Source organism: Rattus norvegicus, chromosome 7, assembly GCF_021556685.1.
Source record: "Rattus norvegicus strain SHRSP/BbbUtx chromosome 7, alternate assembly SHRSP_T2T, whole genome shotgun sequence".
Classification (NCBI taxonomy): Eukaryota; Metazoa; Chordata; class Mammalia; order Rodentia; family Muridae; genus Rattus; species Rattus norvegicus.
The window spans coordinates 25,965,710-25,989,113 of NC_141540.1; the positions used below are offsets into that span (position 1 = coordinate 25,965,710).

At 43.1% G+C, this 23,404-nt stretch overlaps 1 long non-coding RNA gene across 7 annotated transcripts; it reads right to left on the bottom strand.

Moving 5' to 3' along the window:
• Positions 1-48: 48 nt before the first annotated feature.
• On the bottom strand, positions 49-19,115 carry LOC148004568 (uncharacterized). 7 transcript variants are annotated; one of them, XR_015625125.1, is made up of 7 exons: positions 18,833-19,115; positions 17,971-18,539; positions 5,268-5,448; positions 3,488-3,632; positions 1,699-1,813; positions 931-1,043; positions 49-820 (listed from the first exon to the last, which is right to left on the bottom strand). It is a non-coding gene; the product is annotated as an uncharacterized LOC148004568 (long non-coding RNA). The 7 variants fall into 7 exon arrangements; XR_015625126.1 differs by lacking the exon at positions 18,833-19,115 and adding an exon at positions 2,137-2,325 and having other exon boundaries at positions 17,971-18,777; XR_015625131.1 differs by lacking the exons at positions 931-1,043; positions 18,833-19,115 and adding an exon at positions 2,137-2,325 and having other exon boundaries at positions 17,971-18,777.
• Positions 19,116-23,404: the final 4,289 nt, after the last annotated feature.

Genomic DNA, 23,404 nt, shown 5'->3' on the forward strand with positions numbered 1-23,404 from the left:
GGACATCAGATGGTGAAACCACACCTCAATAAAGAAGGTTCTTAAGAGTTGAGAGTTTGAGATCACTCTTTTATTCACCAGAATACATCAATAGTATCCAGATGCAGGTAGTCAATATATACAGTTTGTATCCTTATCAAAATAGCAAATCAAATGAATGAACAAAACAACAATGAATAAATAACAAAACTTCAAATGAATATAAGGAAAACCAAATAACCAAAGTAATCAAAAGTCAAACCAAAATGTAAACAGAGGAATTGTCCTAAGCATTCTTTTGATGCTCGTTTGCAGAATTGACTTATAGCCAATGACTTGCCTTGGAAACACAGTAGACAAGCAGTTACTGATGGTAATAATCTTTTCAAGGGGAATGTAAGTAGGTCTGCCTTGTTGGAGTGAGGGTATGAAGGACAAAGCCATCCAATACTGAGTATAAAACATATGACAGTCTTTGACTCAAAGTTTTTCCAATGTTGTGGACTGATCTCCATGAAACTCTTCTGGGTGACCCTTCAGGACAAGTACAAATGTACATGTGCACACTCTTCCTGGATGCCCAGCAGTTCTCGATTGATGTGCATCAGCTCTTCTCTGAGTCCTTCCAAATGTGCACGCTTGCTGGGGAGAGCCGAGATGAAAGTATGGCCTATTCAATCCAAAGAAATCAAACTAAAGTAGGAAAATGCAGCCCACAACTGCTATGGATATTAAGGATGCGATGTAATAGTGGTGTATTTGTTGTGCACACTTAGACTCCTCCTGTGGCACTGCTCTCCAAGGGAGATCTTGTTCTGGTCTATGCCATGTTCGAGTTTCGCTGGAGAATTTTAGACGTAGCAGAGCAAGGGAAAAAAGGATTAGTGAGGGTTTGTTGATTCAGCTCTCCCTCTTATGTCAGCTCCATTCGGTTGGACAATCCAGCATTACCTGTCAACTGAGGTCATTTCCTGCATCCCCAAGTGTCATAGAGTAAATGGGCTTCGATTTATATATCAGCTTTTAAAAACTGCTAGAAATCGAACTGTGGACTACGCACAGTACTGGAATCAAAAGAAAAATGAGCATATTTTTTTCACTGGTCCAGGTATATTATATTGAATAACAACATTGTGGCTATGTCTGAATCTGAGTTCAAGAGAGATATGAGCAACCTAGAATACCATGTGGATGTCTTATGGAGAACCTGCTCAGAATTGAAGTGAAGGTTCAGATTATTTTTGCAGTGAAGGAACCTGCCTAGGTTCCATTTGTAACCACTGTATCTGTAAATACACAGAGAAACCATCTCACATCAAAACCATGGGCACTGCATACATCCTGTAATCACTGAGAATGGGCTCCGTGTAAATCTTCCCAGTGTACACTCTAAGCATTAAAGGTGATGGTGGTGTACAAACAGAACAGAACCCCTGTATGTGTATAGTCATTGTAAGGCAATTTGTGAGAGAACAGAAAAGAAAATGTTCTCAGAGTTTACCACAGAGGTAAGAGGAAGAAGAAGTAGAAAATACCAAGAAATCTTGAAGATCACATATATTGCATTATGGACAAAATTCATATAAACTGTACCAGAATAATACTCCGAGTAGTTCTTTAGCTGACTGAGGCTGAAACCACGTAGGAGGTCAGTCACCCACAAAGGATAGTTATATAGGACAGGAAATCCAACTGGCTTCTGCCAGCCTATGTTCCTACCTGATCTCAAAGATGTCACAATTCTTCTACACTGTTTCTCCCAAGTCACTTTCCTGGGTGATCAGTTCTCTCTGCTTCAGAGTGTCTGCATTGTTTCCTCTAATCCTTCCTTATTCTGGTCATTAGATGAGTGTACTGTCAATGGAGGCATGTGTGCCTGTGTGCACATACAAACACACACAGACACACAGAAACACTAATACACACTCCCAAACACACAACACATGTGTGTTCACACAATATAAGCATAGTACATTGCAGTCAAGTGTTTACTTTCTGAGGTAATCCTTAATATAAAGACCACCCAGGATTCTCTGAAGGCATAAAAACAAATGTTGAGTGGGATATGTACATAGCAGGCATAGCCTATAGCCTATAAACAACTCAGTCAGTGTTGTGCTGTCCTCCCATAAACCAACATAGAATCATGGTTCTTGCCTTATTCCCCAATCTGGCTTAGCTCGTTCCCAAGGCTGTGTAGAGCAGGCTTGTTTCCCAGCAAAGGATCATATATTGGTGGTGGATTAGACTCTGTTCTTGGCCACTGTTTCAGACTTGCCCCACAGTGTGCAGCTTCTTCTAATAGCAGCTCTCTTTACCTTAACTTGAATGACTTCGTGCCCAAGGCTATTGGAACAGAATCATAGGAAATCTCCATACCCAGGATACAAATGAACAGTTTTTCTCCCCATAATGTGATTGTGTCACAGATATTTTGAGTAAGTAAGTAAATGCTTGCATGGATTATCTTACACTGAATCATAATCCATGGAATGGCCCCACCGTATAGTACATTTTCACTCCCTTGGCTGATGGACGTCTGGACAGATTCTCCTTCAGGGCTGCTTGGGGACCACCACAGCACTGATGAGCCCTAGTTGCTCTGTTGACACCTACTCCTTGTTCTGTAATCTTTGGGTCAACTAAAACTTCTGTTCCAATTTCTGTACATGGCTTCTCATAGGCCTACCTGTTCTTACACTACCAGACCTGTCTTAAGATCCTCATTCCTCCTATCCCCCACTGAGGCTGACTTTAACTCAGAGAAAATGATGTTGACTAACAGCCCTTGCAGAATGCTACACAGATAAAACAGGGGATGCTTTAGGTTATTTGTGCATCTAAAGCCGCTCCTGAACCTGCCCTGTTCTTGCACCACAGCACAGCTATGGGACTTCTGCTGGATGCCAATACAACTCCATGCAACTCAATTTCTCAGTGAATACAATCCAAGCCAGACTCCAAGGTGAAGTTGTACTGTGCCAAGGTAGCTGGAAAGAAATGGGAGCAGGCAATGTGGAAAACAAGCTTGGAGAAGACACAGTGAGTGACATAACCTTTCAGTGGGCTTTCACAATTCACAAAGGACAAAGAAGGAATATAAACTCATGGATTTTATAGAGAAGCCTCCTCCTTACCTCCATGTACTCCATTCCTTTAATGTGCTCCAAAGGATTTCAATGCAGATTGGTAGGTTTGCCCCTAATACCGTTAAAATTGAACTTTACAAGTGCTTTTGTGTCCTTTTGCTGTACAGAGCTAGGAGGAGAGGCTAAAATGATTGGGCTGCTGTATTTGATGTTTCATGACGCAAAGTGAACTCTCAGAGTGGTTTTCTCAGTAAACTTGGAAATAGGCAACACAGTTATATTTTTGCACAAACTAAAACACAAATACACACACATGCACACACACACACACACACAAACACACACACACACACACAAACACACACACACACACACACACACACACACACACACACACACACACACTAAGGAAAACATACCTTTTATCCAGCAGGTTTTCTGTTGAATGAAGAATTAGTGGGAGCTATGTTATGTACAAGTCTCTTACAGTCAAGCAGGCTGTGCTGCTGTGGTCTGTACTCATTTCCACTTCAGGAAATCTTGCTATGCCGATACTTGCTGGACCTACAAGTAAGTTACAAACTCTGCACAGATAAACTAAACAACACATCACCAAATTCCCAAGACAGAAGAAAAGCCTCCAGCAAGCTCCATGTTGACTCATCATAGGCCCCTCACTAAAACTACCCTGCTTCCCTCATAGAAGGCCTTGGAAGCATCAGAAGAAGACAGTGACTCATGGTCAGTACCCAGGAACTTTTCATCACATTATAATTCGTGTGATATTAAAACAACCTCAACATCAGTCAGAAGGAGGCTAAAGAAAAGGCTACAGTGACTTTGCTGAAATGCTGCACCCTGTACAACACTGAGAGGGAATGTATCCTGAAAGAATGCCATGCCCATGATATAGTCAGCAAAGCAATGTCAGCAGAGGGATGCACTATAGGATTCCATGCACGATCATGGTTAAGGCAATAAGACAGACCAGAATCTTCCAGGGGGATACCTCTATTAAGGTAAAGTGACAAAATCTAATCCTTACTTTTAAAATAGCTGAATGGTTTAGCTATTCAGAATGTGTTGAGACAAATAACAGAGGTGGCAACACCTGGAACTGGACAGGTGATGCAAAGACTGCTGACCAGCACAAAACAGGAAGATTTAGGTTTGTTGAGAGACCTAGGCTCAAAGGACTAAGTTAGAGAATGACTGGACAAAATTGTATGTCATTAACTGGCCTCCCCGAATACCCACAAATTACAGGTCACCACAGCAATGCATACACACACACACACACACACACACACACACACACACACACACACGAAAAACCATAAGTCGGCAGAAAACAATGAAGATTCCATCATGCTGGAGGAAGATCATAATATAGATTATTCAAAGCAGGTATTTTAAGAGAGAATCACTAACTCAGCTAATTTTCCCTAGAGGAATAAAAAGGCCTAGATAGCACTCTTCTTGGTCAGAATGTGGGGTATATATGGAGAACTTTGTTCTTGAAGTCTCAAATCTCTCATGCCTATCCACACCTTTTGAAACCCTTTCCACATCCCTGCTCTTCTAACCAACTTCAGAGTATAAGATGCAGATATGAAATGTCCAGCAGCACTTAAACAAAATAGGACTGACATGCTGCTACTCAGGTTCTGTCAGGTACCCAAGATGTATGAAGCATGAAGAGACCATCTTCATATATAGGGAAAAGGGGATAGAAAGAACAAAAGGCACCAAAAGATGACAATGAGAACCATTTATTTGGCATTTCCACCAGGCTCTCCTCCTTGCAAACTACTTACTTCCTGGAATCTCACAAGATCCCTGTAAAGCAAATGAACTACAGGCATTTGCCTCATCCCTCAAAGCTCTGTGCTATGTGGAGCCCCTAAAGAGGGGCTCCCACATAGCACCCTCCACACATAAAGGCATGTAGTGCTGTGATGTAGTCAGCCTATCTCCCGTAATAAACTGCAGATTCTAGAATAGCAGGGGCATTTGCTTTCCAAATATGCAGTTTCTTCAAAAAGGCTACCCCCACAGAAAGCCTTGTAAACGATCACATAAATGAACACTTGGATGAGACATAGGTCAGTACATGGATAAGTCAATGGACAGTTACATTCGTTTGTCTATGTTTATGGTTAGACATGAGGGCAACCTGACCTTGAGGTCTAATCCTACCTGCAACTGTTTGGCTCTGGGGACACAGATGTTCATTCCGGCCTCTTCACAGAACCTCTTTGCCTCCACACAGGATGCTGGCAGAACAGTCTGCTCCATCAGTTTTTTGTTCTCATTCAGCAAAATCTTTATATTGTTCTTCTATGGAGTCCGTTCACGCAGGAGCTGGAAGTGCCTGATGCTGAACCATAAACAAAAAATGGTAAATCCCAGTCAGCTTCTATCTGCCTGTCTCTCCTGCAAGTACAATCATCCCTTCAAGGGTCCTCATCCTCCGACATCCGCAGACTAGAGCCACACTATACAAGTCAGCGCCAATTAAAGGCAGTCAAATCCAGAGTCCAAATTCAATATGAATCAAAGTACTTCTGAAAATCCTGACACTGAGTGTTTATATAAATCAAGGAAGAAGAAATGGTACATATGGGAGCTTATATGTCCATGGTATGCTAAAACCACCTGCAGGTAGAGGGCAAATCCCCTCTGAGGGTGATAGAAGACCCAGTAGCTATACAATCTTTCCATGTGTTTCTCATGGATCATAAATCTTTAAATCTCATGTCAGAGTCCTAGAGGTTCAGAGTTGATTGATATTCCCACCATGGTGCCAATCTTTTCTATCTAGAGAATCCTTAATGGGTGAAAATAACAATCGGAGGGTCTTCTACACTCTTCACATGTAGGACAACTGAGTCCAAGAGTTACAAACCCAAGACCCTTGCCACGAGGCAGGCTTCCTGTTAAGAGTTAGACACTGCAGAACCAGAGCCCTGACTTTTTTTCAAAGTCATAGCTGGACAGAAGCATTCCCTGCCAAGTGCTGGGGTTTCATCTCTGTCAGTGACTCACTGTAGGAATTGTTCTCTTGTATGAGCTCCTTGTACTTCTCCATGGCATCACATATTGAGTTGTTCATTTAATGCACAGCCATCATTCTCATCCCATGTTCAGATTGAAATATAGGCAATTCAACATCCAGCCTGTGTTAGGGCATGGCCCATGGAAAAAATAACCATCTGAGCTCATGAACTCAGAATTAGATGAAATGTAAATAAAAAATATCCAATAAAAAATTAAAATTTAAGGAATGGGGGTGAGGGAAGCATGTGGTAATCTCTAAGACCAGAGCAAAAACACAACAGTGAAACCCCAAGCACGATTCTTCCATAGAAAATATTTCTATGCAAATCAGCAAACATTTATTTTGAAATAAGGACTCCTTAAGAACCTGGGGAGATATGGCTCTGCAGACTCTCTGTATAGGAGTGGGCAGAGCCTGAGAACTGCCTGCTTGGGAATTACAAGTATCAAGGGTTTGTTTCCAAAGCGACTGTTTCTAGGTCACAATAAACCATTCATAGATAGCTAAAAAAATGAAAAGTAAAAAAATAAATAAAGTTCAAATTGGGCAAAAAAAAATAGGTGAAATCAGACTGTTCTCTGTATTATATTACTTAAAGCCAGTATATATCACAGACTTGCTCCTTTGAACTGGGTCCTATTGGTGCTGATTGAACTTATTATCCTGGGTACAGGACAATAGAGCCAGGGTACCAGTTGGAGGGAGCTGACCTTCAAGAGTTGGCCAGGTGAGCATGAAGGCATTGACTAGTTCTGTAAGAAGTTTCCTCAAGTTTGTGCCACAACCTTAGGTCCAACAGAAAGGGGCAATGACATTTCTTTTGTTTTGAAAGCAGGGATTCTCAATCATTGTTTCCTATCGTTACATGAATTCCCAGAGGGCATAAATACTTTTGACAGGGCAGAGGATTATAACATCTCCTTCCCTCCAGAGAGTCCTATCTTCCACCAAGGTAAATAGAAGGTGCAAAGTGCTCTATTGATCAATGTGGGCCTCCACAGACTCATCACTATCATGACCTATAAACTGTTCATCAAACAAATCCTCAGAGCCCATCAAAGGTCCCCAGATGTCCTGATCCTGAGCAAAACACTCACAAATACTTTCACATACATATATACCAACCCATATATAAGTACAATTAGAATGCCAACTATATCCAGGGAGGTGCCTTAGAATCAGTGAACAATGAACAGATTCAGGGTAAAAGAGTGATGACATGCAGGCATTTCATTCACACTCCTAGATGCAGCAAATGTGACCAGGTCCTTCCAGCTGTTGACAGAACCAATCCAACTCCAAGCACCTCAGGCTCAAGTACAAAAGAGCTTGACCCTAAGCCCACAGCACCTAGCTTATCTCAACAGGCCACACCTGCCAAGGCTCTTTAAAATCCAGGATGAGGAGTGAAAAACTCTCTTGATGTAAAGAAATCTTGGGTTAGCAGAGAGAGCACAAGACAGTGAACAGGTGACTGGGCATAATGACTACCTATAGTCCCAATCATCATAGATATAAAGGTCCAGGATTTGAGAAAGTACATCCCTCTGGAATTTACACTTCTGGGTTTCAAATTTTAGTTCCTCCAATTTATTTAGACGCTTCTCTTGCTTACTGATATCATTTCAGGATGATGCCTTCCTACCGAAACCTGTAGATAGATAAACACAAGTGAAATTGCATAGTTGATGGCCCAGGGGAGGAAAAGACCATTCTGAGTCCCAAAAAGGAGGTTGAGGAAATGGAAAGGCTGGAGACTATATGATTCCCTGAAATAGCAGAAAAGCTTTCTTCAAACTGGACTCTTAAGCTATGTCCTTCTTCCCAATCTTCACTGCCATACATAAGTCGCACTCACTATTAGAGGACCCCTTGCCCTGAAAGCCATAAGCTGCCTCAGACATCCAGACATGGGACATTGTCATCTCATATCAGATGTGGTACAGGTAAATCCTGGAGTTCCTAATACTTAGAACCATCAATCTCTAATCATGTGTGTTCAAACCCAAAGTGTCTGAGATCTTAGTTCATGACTAGGGGTGCATCCTTCCTTGTTCTTATCATCAGAGACTTATGTAACCTACAGTAATCTAGAGGATGAAGTGCTTCAACTCCCAACCATGAATGGTCACATTGTTAATCTCATCATGCCTCCTCCTGGCATGTATTGGCACTCGAAATTACAAAGCTCCCAGAAAAAAAGCTGCACACTTGCCAATTCTTGGCTCTCTGTCAAACTAATCATCAGAACTCTGGACTCTTGGTCTGTCATTGAGAAATCCCAAGGTTCTTTGTTGCAAGGCCTACTCCTGGAAGGAACGTCTCAAAACTATCTCCTCAAGGATGTTCCCCAACTCTGCCCTGGACTCACCAAGCCTTCCCCAGAACGATTTCATTCTTCCTTTTTTACTAGACAGGAGGTCTGCATCCTTCTGCCTTTTTCTGGTCTCTCCTTGATCTCTACTCTCTTTTCGAACTAGCCTGAGCAGCTGGCGAAACATGCCTGTTTGTGAACCCAAAGGGAACTGAAGGAATATGCCAAAGGCAGTTGGTGTCACCACAACACTGGTGACATCCCATAAGATTCTAGTGCTGTCTTAGAGACAAGAGATTTTCCTAGGAAGGGCTTACTGATGATGTTACTGCGAGGTTCTGTGGCCTACCTGCTAACTAGCTCTCCGCAAATTGATCAGTTTCCGTAGGGGCCTTTCCCTGCAGTCTCTCATGTGACTCAGGGAAAACCCTTTTACAACCTCTACTCCAAAGCTAGATATTTCTCTCTGCTTCATTGGAAGTCATCAATTCTTTTAATGTGAAGAGTTGGTTACAACCCTGAATTGATAAGAGATTTTTGTTAGCACCCAAATCTCTAGGGAGCATGGATAAGGGAGATTTTTCTTAAAAATAAATTTACCACCTGAGACAACGCATGTGACATAAATTTTGAATCCCAAGGTTTTCCCTGTTTTCTAGAGGCCAATAGCTTTCTCCTATACATTTGACTATATAAAACCTGGTAATATTTGCTTAATGTGCAGTCCTAGACAGCTGGCATTGTTTCCATATACACATCTATGTATTTCACAAAATCAATGGTCTATAATCCTACTTTTTGAAATAATCACTCCCTTTTCTTGGGATCGTAGGGATCAACTACAGGGCATATATAAAATTATAACTTTATGTCTCTTTTATATATTAAGTTGGACATCCTCCCTTTCTCAAATATAAAAAGACAATTAAATGGGACATCAGTAAGCAAACATCAACCTGGACCCTGTGTTACTACATTGTAACCACATAGCCATTACTTCTCAAATATCATTCTTCCTGAATTTCCAAGTCTAGGCATGAGAATATTGGGGCTGCACCAGGATCTTTTACTCGTAGCAAACATAAGAATCAGGAGGATGGGCAGGGAGTGGAATGTCCTGAGGTCAGGTTAAACCTCAATTTTAGTGGGTCCATAAGTTCAGGAGGGAGTCCATTTGGCAATGTCCTATATGGATTCTGTGTTCTTATTCTAGGTGTTGTAATGCCACCCGAATATGTGCTATAACCTAACCTCACCGATGAAAGAGTGAAAATCATGTCGGACTTTCTGGGAAGAGCTCTGCCTTTTACTACCATCTGGGGTTGTACAGCATCGCGATGCAAATCTCAAACAGAGGGGTGGAGATTGTGGACCCTTTAGAAGTTGAAGGTCTCTTCTTCTGATTAAGGCACATATTTTTCCTATGTAATTTTTCCCTTGCTCTCTCACTAATGATGGCTGACTTTTTTCCTGGCCTGAGATATATTGGAGTCCAATCTTTTGGATTACCTAAGCTTCTATTTTTGAGATGACAGGCCCAAGGGTACTACTCCATACAGAAGGTATGAATAAGTGTCAGGGGCTGGAGTAAGTTCAGAAAGTTTGTGACAACAAAGAACTGATTGAGAATCCAACAGACAAGCTGCTCACCAAGATCATAGTTGTATGATAGTAAGAAAATGTGAATAATAAGGCATCAGGTGAAAAGATAAATTAGGAGGTCATAGTTCTAGAAGGTTATCCTTTGCTCTCAGCAGAGCCGACATTTTTTCAACCATTCCTCGCCCTCTGCCACAGGACCAGAGACTTCCCCAAACAACTGGCTGGCCTTGCTAAAAGTCCTGGCTTGGCTTCTCTTTGTAGAATAAGACATGCAGAGTCCTTGAGAACCCACCAAGAAGTCTCCTCCACAAAGGCCCCTTGTTGTCAAAGGAAAATGTTCTTGCAGAATCCTGCCATGGCAGGAGGAATTTCAACTAGGCTGCTTTTAGGTCCAGCTCACTGAGGGCAGGCCTGAGGCCCAGGTGTATCTGTGGAAAGTAGCAGCACACACTACCTCACAGCTCTCTCTCTCTTGGATGCAACTGCTAGAAGTGTAATACGATTTTTATTTCTTTGTTTGTTTATTAGAAATACCTACAAACCTGATTAAAGTTGCAACATGCCTTCAATTCCAGCATGCAGAATTTTGTTAAATCATTGTTGTTCCTGTTTTATGTTTGGTTTTGTTTTTAGTCCCCTCAGCAAATTTCTCTTTACCTAGACTGTTAAGCACATGCTCTGGAGGGACCTATTATTCAAGTTAGGCAAAGCGTTTGTTCTTACCAACCACTCCATAGATGATCCCATTACTTACTTTCAAATAAGAAAACAGTCATAGAGAAGTAAGTTAACCTGTATGCTATCACAGAAGAAACACATCATGATTGTGGAATTGCACCCGAATCTTTTGTATTTCCTAGGTTTTTTTTTAATTTTAACTTTTTTATTGGATTTTTGGGGGGTACATTTCATTTGTTTTAAATCTAAAAGGTATCCTTTATAGCTCTCCTCTCATTTACAAGGAAGAATTTCACCTGTAATTGTTACTCCAGATCGTTTGGTCAATGGCTTAGATATTACCTTGCTCTGTTTCCTTGCCTTAAGCTGTGTTAGAAGCAGGCTCAAAGGTTCGGGACTCAACAAATAATGAATTCCACTACATCTGGATCCCTAGTCTCACAGACAGGAAGGGACTGTATTTCCATTAACTATTTAAAAAACAAACAAAGAAAACAAAAACAGACGCAGTTGTTCTCAAGTATATTAAAGTATGGATCGTGGTAATATAGTTATATTATATAATATACCTGGCATTCATCTTTCTCCAAATCCTAAAATTTCTTTTTTTGTTCACATTTTCTTTTTTTGATTGCTTCTTAGTAATTTTTATCTTGTTTTTTTTTTAATTTTAGTTTTTTCATAGATATATTTCTTTATTTACATTTCAAATATTATTCTCTTACCTAGTTTCCGGTCCATAAGCCCCCATCCTGTCTCCCTCCCCGATATGGACAGTCTCCCAAACCACTCCCTTTACAACTCCCCGACATTCCCCTGCACTGAGGGTCCAACCTTGTCAGCACCAAGGGCTTCCCTTCCACTGGTGCCCCAACAAGGCTATTCTCTCCTACATATGCAGGTGGAGCCCTGGGTCAGTCCATGTATAGTCTTTTGCTATTGGTTTAGTTGGTTGGCATTGTTGTTCTTATGGAATTGCAAGCACCTTCAGCTCTCTCAATCCTTCCTCTAATTTCCACAAGTGGGGTCCTGTTCTCAGTTCAGTGGTTTGCTGCTAGCACTGACCTCTTTATTTGACATACCCTGATGTATCTCTCAGGAGAGATCTATATCTGGACCCTTCCAGCAAGCACTTTTTAGCTTCATCAATCTTATCTAGTTTTGGTGGATATACATACTTACACACACACACACACACACACACACACACACACACACACACTTACACACACACACACACACATATATATGGGGGGGGCGTGTGCTGGGCAGGATCTGAACGGTCGTTCCTTTAGTCTCTGTTTTAAACTTGGCCTCCATATACCCTCCTATGGATATTTTTGTTCCCCCTTTTATGGAGTAGAAGCATCCACATTTTGGTCATCCTTCTTCTTGAGCTTCCTGATGTCTGTAGATTGCATCTTGGGTAATTCGAGGTTTTGGGCTAATATCCACTTATCAATGAGTGCATACCATGTGTGTTATTCTGTGATTGGGTTACCTCACTGAAGATGATATTTTCTAGTTCTTTCCATTTGCCTATGAATTTCATGTAGTCATTGTTTTTCATAGCTGAGTAGTACTCCATTGTGTAGACATACAACATTTTTCAAATCTATTCATCTGTTGAAGGGCATCTGGGTTCTTTCCAGCTTCTGACTATTATAAATAAGGCTGCTATGAATAGAGCAGAGCATGTGTCTTTATTGTATGTTGGAGCATCTTTTGGGTACATGCCCAGGAGAGGTATAGCTGGGTGCTCAGGTAGAAGAGTGTCCAATTTTTTGAGGAACCTCCAGACTGATTTCCAGAGTGGTTGTACCAGTTTGCAATCCCAGCAACAATGGAGGAGTGTTCCTCTTTCTCCACATCCTCGCCAGCATCTGTTGTTACCTGAGTTTTTGATCTTAGCCATTCTGACTGGTGTGAGGTAGAACCACAGGGTTGTTATGATTTGCATTTCCTTGATTACTAAGGATGTGGAACATTTCTTTAGGTGCTTATCAGCCATTCGATATTCCTCAGCTGAGAATGTTTCGTTTAGCTATGTACTCTATTTTTTAATAGGGTTATTTGCCTCTCTAGAGTCTGACTTCTTGTGTTCTGTGTATATTTTGGATATTAGCCTTCTATAAGATGCAGGATTGGTGAAGATTTTTTCCCAATCTGTTGGTTGCCATTTTGTCCTTATGACAGTGTTCTTTGCCTTACAGAAGCTTTGCAGTTTTATGAGGTCCCATTTGTCGATTCTTGATCTTAAAGCATAAGCCATTGGTCTTTTGTTCAGGAAATTTTCTCCAGTGTCCATGTGTTCGAGATTCTTCCCCCACTTTTTTTCCTATTAGTTTGAGTGTATCTGGTTTGATGTGGAGGGCCTTGATCCACTTGGACTTAAGCTTTGTACAGGGTGATAAGAATGGGTCAACTTGCATTCTTCTACATGCTGACCTCCAGTCAAACCAGCACCATTTGTTGAAAATTCTATCTTTCTTCCATTAGATGGTTTTAGCTCCTTTGTCAAAGATCAAATGACCATAGGTGTGTGGGTTCATTTCTGGGTCTTCATTTCTGTTCCACTGATCTGCCTGCCTTTGTGCCAATACCATACAAACTATTGCTCTGTAATACTGCTTGAAGGCAGGGATGGTGATTCCCCCAGAAGTTCTTTTATTGTTGAGTATAGTTTTTGCTATCGTGGGTTTTATGTTATTCCGAATGAACCTGCAAATTGCTCTTTCTACCTCTTTAAAGAATTGCATAGGAATTTTGATGGGGATGACACTGAATCTGTAGATTGCTTTAGGCAAAATGGCCATTTTTACCATATTCATCCTGCCAATCCATGAGCATGGGAGATCTTTCCATCTTCAGAGATCTTTTTCAATTTCTTTCTTCAGAAACTTTAAGTTCTCATCATACAGATCTTTCATTTTCTTGGTTAAAGTAATAGCAAGATATTTTACATTATTTGGGACTATTGTGAAGGGTGTCATTTCCCTAATTTCTTTCTCAGCCTGTTTATCCTTTGAGTAGAGGAAGGCTACTGAATTGTTTAAGTTAATTTTATACCCTGACACTTTGCTGAAGTTGTTGATCATGTTAAGTAGTTCTCTGGTGGAACTCTTGGGGTCACTTAAGTATACTACCATATCATGTTCAAATATTAGTATTTTGACTTCTTCCTATCCAATTTGTATCCCTTTGACCTCCTTTCATTTTCTGATTGCTCTGGTTAGGACTTCAAGTACTGTATTGAATAAGTAGGGAGACAGTAGGCAGCCTTGTCTAGTCCCGGATTTTAGTGGAACTGCTTCAAGTTTCTCCCAATTTAGTTTGATGTTAGGTACTGGTTTGCCATAATTTGCTTTTACTGTGTTTAGATATGGGCCTTGAATTCTTGATCTTTCCAGGACTTTATTCATGAAAGGGTGTTGAATTTTGTCAAACGATTTCTCAGCATCTAATAAAATAATCATGTGGTTTTTCCTTTGAGTTTGTTTATATGGTGGATTTCGTTGATGGATTTCTGTATATAAAACTATCCCTGCATCCCTGCGATGAAGCCTACTTGATCTTGATGGATGATCCTCTTGACATGTTCTTTGATTCGGTTTGCAAGAATTTTATTGAGTATCTTTGCATCAATATACATAAAGGAAATTGGTCTGAAGTTCTCTATCTTTGTTGTATCTTTGTGTGGTTTAGATAAAAAGTAATTATGGCTTTGTAGAAGGAATTTGATAGTGCTCCCTCTGTTTAGAATTTGTGGAATAGTTTGGACACTATTGGTATGAGGTCTTCTATGAAGGTCTGATAGAATTCTGCACTAAACCCATCTGGTCGTGGGTCTTTTTGGATGGAAGACTTTTAATAACTGCTTCTTTTTCTTTAGGAGTTATGGGATTGTTTAGATGGTTTATTTGTTCCTGATTTAACTGTGGTGCCTTGTATCTGTCTAGAAAAATTGTCCATTTCCTCCACATTTTCCAGTTTTGTTGAATATAGGTTTTTGTAGTAGAATCTGATGAGTTTTTTTTAATTTCCTCAGATTCTGTTGTCAGGTCTCCCTTTTCATTCCTGATTTTGTTAATTTGGATATACTCTCTGCCCACATTCTTGAACCAAGAGGAAATTGCCTAGTACCATCTATGCTCCCTGAGCAAAGGGACCTAGGAGCAGTCAGGGGCAGAACCCTTCCAGTTTCTGCCTGGGCGGAGAGCTAAAATCCAGTCACCAGGAGTGCCTACATACCTGAGAGCAGAGGTATGATCTACTCTTCTGTGCCAAGAAATCCACCAGGTTTTCAGGTCTCACAAACTCAGGAGCACCTCTATGTTCACAGATCCGGCTGAAAGAAAGCAAGTCTACAGGAGTGCTGACACACAGGCCTACAGAAGAGTCAAGCCGTTGTCAGAGACAGTAAGACAAGAGAACACCAGAGACATCCTGATGGCGAGGCAAGTACATGAACCTAAGCAACAGAAACCAATACTCCTTGGCATCACCAGAGCCCAGTTCTCCCAGCAAAGCAAATACTGGATATCCAAATACACTGAAAAAGCAAGATTTGGATTTAAAATTACATTTTATGATGACTGAGGACTTTAAGAAAGACATAAGTAACTCCCTTAAAGAAATACAGGACAACACAAGTAAACAAGTAAAAGGCCTTAAAGAGGAAACACAATAATTCCTTAAAGAATCTGGGCTAACTGGCTAGCCTCTGCTCTTCAACCAGGCTCACTGGCTAGCCTCTACTCTTCAGCCAGGCTCACTGGCTAGCATCTGCTCTTCAGCCAGGCTCACTGGCCTACGGGACCCTAGCACATTGCTTACCAATCGGCTCATGACTACCTGGCTGCACTGACTCCTTAAAGCCATTCTCTAGAAAGAGCACAAAAACCAAAGAGAAACACCACTGGGACCTTTTCCCATGGGCTCCGCTTAAGTTTAAGCAATTTTGTTATTTCTTTTAAAAAGTGAAATACAATTTCTGCTACTCATATGGCCAAGATAGCTGGGCAGTAATCATTGCTTTATGGAATTTGATCCTTTATTTTATTACAAGGTTATCTTTATGCTGTATGATGTATCTTTAGAAAACACAACACTAAATTCCTAAAATCTAGATGTTTTAAGACATCAGTTCATGGAGAAACATAAGTGCTTACCTATCTAGACTGGCCTCTTTTGCTATACTGCAGGTACAATCAAGTTTCCACACTACTTCCATGATTTTCAAGAATGGTTAAGACAAAAATAAGTTGAACATAATGGACAGAAAGGGGATTCTGTCAAGTTGTCTTATGTGGAACAAGATACCAAGATATGACTGGTAAACCTAAAACCAACTGTTTCAGAGACCAACAAAACTTACAGAAAATACATACTTTCTTATCATTCCTCTGCCCCGGCGGTAAGTAATTTATTGAGCACCTACTATGATCCTAGCACTGTGCATCTAGGGGTGTAATGTTGAATTAAAAGTTGATAAAAAGCTTCATTAAGGAATAAAGAAAAATGAAACATATCTGAAACTCAGAATTCAATATAAGCAGCACCACCATTTCTCAACTGGTGATTTCTGAAAAATTCATCATTTTTTCCATGTGCTTCTACAGAAATGATACTCAGTCTTGATTTTGTAAGTCATAAATAGGCAAGTCATACTTCTTTCTTGGCTCCCACAACTGTCAAAGGGAACAACACCGTCGCTGTACATTGGGCTTCCCTATCAATCCTGCTTTGAATGGTAATAAATTCTAGACTTTTAAATGTGAAAACAGGTCACCAAAAATGCTTGAGGGGAAAGGTTGTTAAAATTACCCAAACTTGTCTATTCTCTAAAACTTTCACATAGCATTTTACTGATAACACAATGCAAATTCACCACAAATATTTAACCAATAAAAACAGAAATATTGACTAGCTCTGCAAATAGGATCAATGATCATATATACTTGAAAACAACTTTCATGGAAACAAACAACGTACTAGGAGGAAAGATACATCACTAAAAACTACACAAGCAACAAAAAAAAAAAAGACACTACACTTCTTAAAAGTTAGGGGATACACTTGATCTTTAAAGACAGGCAATGTACTTGATCTTTAAGCCCTTTAACTGTGCCCTGTCCACATAGAAACTGAAGCAGTGGATGACAAGGCTAGATGCAGTTTCACAACAGCCTCTTACACAGCATCAAAGTGATCTATTTCATTAGATGGTTCCAGGATGATAACACAGACACTTTCACAGTTCCTGAGCACTTCTGAGTTCAAATACCACCAGTGCCAAGCTCTGTGCTGTTGACACATTCTGACCTGTCTCCTAAGGTTGTCAGCCACGAAAAGGACAGGTTAGCACCAGACACTGTTCACTGACCTATCCTAAACCCCGCTTCGTTTCTGAAAAAGCAACATTCCATGCTTGCTCCCTATCTGAGGAAGCCAAATGGTTGATCTGGCTCATGGCTCTACTTTTCTTGGCTCATCAACTTTCTTTTCCCACTTCAACTGCAACTAAGCTGCAATATTTGAAGAAAACCACCATAAACTCTGAGTGTCACCTCTTGAAATTTAAAATTCACGAAACAACTCATGGCTTTCTAAACAGCACCATGGAAAACAAACAAAACCAAGCAAAACCATCCCAAAGGAACTTGCTGATCTGGAGGCCTGCTTATAGCAGGTAGGAAAGAATTAAAATATGCAGAACTGTAATCTCTCAGAGCTTTTGAGGCTAAAAAAGGAAATCTGTGTTTATGTTCCCTTTCTCCAAGTAATCATTTGCAAGGGGCAGTCAATTACAAAGTAGATCAGAAGAAATCTATTAAATAATATATGTTCATTGCCTGCGGTTTTAAGAAGATATTTTCACACGATCCCTGTCCTTTAACACAAAACAGAAACCTTACAGGGAGTGTGCCACCAGGATAAGCTACCTCTCAAAAGCCTGTCCTACCCTGGCAGGTACAAGGCCATTTAATTCCAAGTCAATCTGGAGAGAGGTGACATCTCCAAGTTGCTCTGAGGATGTCAGAGCACAGCTCTCATGCACATTCCAGATCACCTCTCCATTCTTTCCCCAAGGCCATGGGCTTTCCAATCCTTGCTTCAGCACTCCAAACATCCCTGAACCCTCCTTTCCCCTAAGCAACTGGCTCACTTTGCATCGCCTCCTTCTGCCACCACTTCCCCAGAGCGGGGAAAGTGAGCACAAGGATGCTGGCCAGTCTCCTGCCTACCTTGACGCTGCTGCTGCTCACAGGCCGCTCAGCTTGCTGTCCCTGGGGACCGGACCAGCGACCGGGCTAGGGGTCGGCCAGAGCACCATGCCTCGAGGTTCCCTGGCAGGGCTGGCCCGGACTTCGTCCCCCGACACTGCGAGTCTGTAGTCTCTGTGGGAAACCCCGCCGCTGTCATAGTGCGCCAGACCTTGGCTAAGGCGACCACCCTTGGCGCTACCGCGCCTTCTCGGGCTCCCGCTATCAGGGCGCCATTGGCGCTGAGGGCCCGGCCGGGGGAGGTGGGCAGGGCACCACCTGTGGCGCCCGGGCCACACTCCGCCATGGGCGCCCCACGACCCGCCTACACAAAGTCGCGTCCCCACGTCCCCGCTGCCTCCTCCATCGCTGCGCGAGGCCCCTCCTCCTTGCCGCCTCCGCCGCCTCGGCCGCTTCTTCCGCTTCTTCTTTTCTTCTTCTTTTTTTCTTTTTTTTTTTTTTTCTTTCTATTTTTGATCCTGATGTGGCGCATGCGGCGAGCTCGCCTCCGGAACGGAGGACGTCATGCAGGCAGAATCACCTCTGGCGGCCTGCCGGGATCGGAGAGAGAGAAGAGAGAGCAGTCAGCTTGGGCGGAGGCGCCCCAGGCTGCGGGCACCTGGGGAAGGAAAACACGCCCCGCACAGGCGCCGCTGCGGGCGCCAAAAAGAACGCGCGTGCCGGCGCCCACCGCCGCGCACCACGTCCCCTCAGGCCTTGCCCGGAGCTCACGGATGAGCGCCACGTCCCTTCAGGCCCCAGGCTCACAGCCTGGCGCCTTGTCCCCTCAGGCACCGCGCTCACCGCTGAGCGCCTCCTCTCCTCAGGCCCCTCCTTCACCAACCTGCGCCGCGTCCCCTTAGACTCGGCTCCGGCGCGGGCTCGCAGCAGGGTGAGAGGGACACGTGCGCCCACTCCGCGGCGCAGGGGACACGGAGATACGCGTCGCGCCGGGCTCCGGGCTCTGCTCAGGCCTGTCAGTCCCCCCTCAGGGCTGGGTGGAGGCCCAGGGCGGCTTCTGACGGCGCCCAGGCCCACTGCCAAGTACCCGCAGCCATTGCCTCCTGAGCTTCGCACTGCCCACTACAGGCCGCGGGGACCTGTCCAGGCTTGGGCGCTGGCATTGTGGTCACTGCTCTGCTAGGCCAGCTTAGCAGGGCGCAGCCCCCACCCCACCCCGCCAGCTGTCTTTCACCTGAAGGCATCCCGAGGGGCAGCAGGTCATGGGGCCTTGGTTTTGGTCCTGCACCTACTCTCCAGCCCCTCACTTGGAACCCAGTCCCTTCCCCTCCTGCTCCTGGTGAGCTTCCTCAGTGAAGCAAACCCATTTCACACACAGGAATCAATCCTTTTATGTGCCCCTGGACTGTGAAACTCAACATGCCCGACTGGTTGCCAGGATCTGGGGTAGGAATGGCATGGCTGGCAGGCGTTGAGAGACAGAAGACCTCCCCAGAGTTTATTTGGTGCCTCTGGGTTGTCCCACGGAGGTTTGTTATTGTAGTCTCTTTCAACTGTGTCTTTCCTAAACCTGCCACCAGAGATGCTTGCTTGTCCAACCCCTAGTGGGTACCATCCAAATCAGGACCATCTTTTGGGATAGGATCAAAAATCAGTAATCAACGTGTCGTTCCCATATATAAAGACTTTCCTTACACCTCCATTCCTGGAGCCAAGGAAGAGTGCAAGACCACTGGGTAGTCTGGCAGAGCCATTGGCAGAGCAGCAGGACCAGTGTGCACTGTATGGCACCAGAGGCTCCACCCACTTCCCTATCCCAGGCACTCTGAGGTCCAGTCTCCTGCCTGGTTCTAGCTCCAGTTTTTCTCTCATTGTACTTCTTCTTCTGGAAAGGCATTTTCCCTGGAACCAGGAGTACCTGAGAGTTCCTTGGGACAGAACTTAGAGACCTTGCCCTCGTTAGCATGATATGGTACCCAATTGCCAAGAAGTCTCTAAGGAAATGAGCTTTACATTCATAAACATGCCTACCCTTTCCCCAGATGAAACATCAAAATCCCTCCCTGTTATTCTTGGGGTGTTTTAATTCTTCTGATCCTCTGGCAGGCTTTTGTAAAAGAACTGGGAGAGTCAAATAGGGTCTACACATTAACAAATGTTTTCTTATGCATAAACAGTATTTTAATTCTTTTTCCAGCACCACCCTCCATATTAACTCCTTTCATAGTTTATCCTCAAATTATTTTTATCTTCTGAGTTTTGAAGGAACTATCAAATCAGATTTTCATTTGCTGTATTAGATTTACAGTCATAATTGTGTTTGAATTTGTGAGAGGACAGAATACAGAGGTCTTCCAGTAGGAGTTCTCTAATGGTGATGTTTTCAATAACCACCTAGAGGATCCTGCCTTAGGCCAAGATTTCCCACGGTGCTTCCCAGATTTTTCCACCTGGTCAACTTGGGGTATATATTCGGTAAATAAAGCTACAGAATGGGCATTCCTTCTTAACAAAAATAACCCATGCATGTGTGTTTTTTTTTAATCCCGCATGTGATTTTAATAATCCCACAGGCTTACGCACGGATCTCCGTGCTGTGTCGGTGTGGGCACGGACAGCCTGTTCCTGTAACATGCAATTCTTGGCTCCCAACCTGTTTCTTATGCTCAGTTAAGAGTTTTTCTTCGTTACAAACAATACAGTAAGCAAGTATTTCTCCTCTTGGCCTATGCCTCTATAAGTCTAGGTTGTGTCAAGTTGACGATGTAAACTAACTAATGCAAGTCACAGCTCCTTTTCCCCCAAACTTACCTGTCAGCCACCCTGTCCCATTTTCAACCCACCAGCATTCTTGTATTACCTCCCCCTGACCAACCAGGCCTCATGGCCAAGACTTTTAACCTAACATGCTGAGTGGCATGCTGATCCCTTCTTATTCTTGCCCTCCCGTGTCCACCTTGCCAAGATGGATATATTTCTACATATGTCTACATATATCTAATCATGGCCTTTTCCACGCATACTCCAAGCTGCCACTCAGCTGAAGAAAAAAAAGTCATGTAGCCAAGCTATCTAACAAATATATGACTTCTGTCTCTGATGAGTCCTCCGTGCTTTCAGGCAACATTTTACTCTTTGCTACTGGACATGGACCTTTGTTCTCCAAACTGTTGGTCTTCTGATTGCCCACCTGATTCCCTAGCTCAGAAGCTGCCCTAGGATTCTTACACAGTCAACTGCCTCGAAAACTTAACTACATCGGCTGTTCCTCCAATCTGCCTGCCCTCACTCCACTCACCTCCCTAGTAGTCTAAAATTGGCTTCAAATGAGAAGCTGTGTGTGTTGGGTGTGATTAGCTTCCTCTGTTAGGATGTGATTGATTGGATCTTGTCACCTTCCCTTGAGTACAAGGTGGAGTCTTTCCTGAAGGAGTGGCCCACAACATTGCCAAATGTAAGAACAAGAAGAAATCAAGATCTTTGGAAACAGCCTTGACTCTGGTATCATAAAGCGACATAAAAGGAGAAGATGCCTTCAGAAGATGATGGAGTACAGCTCAGTGGTGGGCACTTGCCTCTCATGCACAAGGTTCCAGGGATGAAAAGAACAAAGTATTCTAAGTGTGCTCAAGGTACCAAAGTCTTAGACTGTGAGTAGCAACTCTGTATGGGGTCACAGAAGCAAGTGTAGGGGTGCAAAAACCTGGGCCACAGTAAAGGGGTTCAGAGCATGTGTTCAAAAATTCATTCAATGTCCTGCGCGACCTCTCGCCAGCAAGAAAACACAAAGGGACATACGAATCCTTCCTGCAGCCAAACTTTTATTCAATCTTAAGGAGAAGCCCCGCGCGCACGCATGGCGCGGCTTATATACACCCTAGCGTGGCGCATCCACACCTGATTGGTCGCTTACCCATGATCTCATTAGGCACGCCCCGGAGTGGGCAAAGACCTGGCACGAAGGCACTCTTGCACATGTGCACACAGTTAACTTCCTGAAAGGAAGTCGGCTGGCGCGGTTGAGCCATCTTGTAATGGCGGAAGCTATCCTGGCCTTCCACGTGGGGCGCAGTGGAAGCCAGCACCATCTTGTTGTGGCGAATGTTATAGCGGCCCTCTACATCTCCCCCTTATTATTTATTTTATCATGACCACCCTATCGCGTGCAATGAGGAAACCTCAGCGATGTTGAAGGGCTGATCAAAGGATCATTGAGTCTCTCTCATCGAAGTGCAATGGATCCACAGATCCATGGGGTGCAAGAGCAGAGAACTCAGATACCGACTAATTTTTGAAGATAGATAACCAAATTCTAGGGGAGACCCCTTGTACAATGGCCACAAGTGCTTGAGTGATAACGGCCTTGTCACGTTTCTGTTGAGATCTGAGTTTGCAAACCAACCATAGCATGAACACTAATCCACAGCATAGGGCTGCACCAAACAGAGCCACTCCCAATAAGTAGTGGGCACCTCATTTGGTTCTCTTCAGCTGTTACCACCAAGGGCCGTAGTCAAGCCGCTCCTATAATAAAATTTTGAACTCCCAATTGTTATCAACTACTCCAGAAAGTTCACCCACTGTGTTTGTCTAACAATAGATTGGGGGAGGATAACTCCAGACACTGCAGACACAATGTCTGCAGCAGTAATGGCTGCTACAATAGCAGCGAAAGTGTCAAGGTCTTTTCCAGGACAGTTCAGGATCAGTCATTTTTCTCTGGAACAACCAGCAGACAATGGAACCATTTCTGAGATCAGTACAACCAGGGTAGAGTTCTCCAGTCCACAGCAGCTTTATGCGGGTGGCATTCCTGTGAAGCTACAGTCTGTAAAATGACCAGTTAAGGCAGCAAGAGTCACTAGGGAAATGAGGGAGGCAGCAACAGCTGGAGTCCAGTCTTCTCCAGCAAGCAGCAGTGCACAAAGGGTCAGAGAGCGGGCCACAGTGGGAGGGGACACATGCAGCGGTAACACTGACTGCAGCAACGCCAAAATCTCTGTGATGACAAAAGATGAGGGGGAATCTTCCATCTTCCTCTCAGGGCAGAGGAATGACTCCAGGGACCCGAACCAGGAGAGCTGAATTATTATGCAACCAGGATCAGCAAGTTTCAGCAACCACTCAGGCAGCTGGCACACACTTGTAGCATCCTGTAGAAAAAACACAAAAATTCCCTCTTCCCCATATAAAATATCTGGACAGGATCATGTCAATATGTGGATCTTTCTATTTCTATTTCTATGCCTAGTTGTAGGGTGCCATAAACTTTGACATCCAAATTTTAAAATTGAAATAAAAGGAGCATTATTTAGCGTACAGGGATAACTCCCCCTTTTTATTTATTTAAGATATAGTAAAGATATTATTTATTAAGGTAATCCTCGAGGATTAAATTGAGGACACTGAGCACTTGTATTTATAAATTGACTTGTATACCAAATTATTGTCTCCA